At 39.7% G+C, this 345-nt stretch overlaps 1 protein-coding gene across 2 annotated transcripts in view; it reads right to left on the bottom strand.

Annotated features, from left to right (window-relative positions):
* Nucleotides 1-345, bottom strand: part of ADCY7 (adenylate cyclase 7) — a 64,330-nt gene that overhangs the window by 51,280 nt on the left and 12,705 nt on the right. The window lies entirely within an intron of this gene.

The following is a 345-nucleotide window of genomic DNA, read 5'->3' as shown; positions in this document are numbered from 1 at the left end:
AAAAAAAAAAAAAAAAAAAAAAAAGAACAGCTACTTTATTTTTCAGTAAGAGCAAGACATACTGACAGTACTTTGGGCAACCTCCAGCAGCCAAACTACTGTTAATGTCCAGAATGCTTTCCACTTTTGTCTGGGGGCCTCCAAGATGAGTAAATAAAACCTCATGTACTCTTACTTCTGTCAACAGTCTGCAGAAAGAAAAAGCCAGAAAGAAGTCTGACTTGCTAGAATCACCCCGTGAACACTCTTCACATTGTTTGACTGCCAGGTTTATGCTTCCATTACTAAATCACACTTCAAGATTGCTGTCTAAAAAATCAGTATTTTCATGGGGGGGGGGGGGGG

This window comes from Calidris pugnax, unplaced genomic scaffold (genome assembly GCF_001431845.1).
Source record: "Calidris pugnax isolate Ruff unplaced genomic scaffold, ASM143184v1 scaffold28, whole genome shotgun sequence".
Classification (NCBI taxonomy): domain Eukaryota; kingdom Metazoa; phylum Chordata; class Aves; order Charadriiformes; family Scolopacidae; genus Calidris; species Calidris pugnax.
The sequence above is the reverse complement of the archived record's forward strand: the minus strand, read 5'-3'. Positions and strand labels throughout refer to the sequence as shown.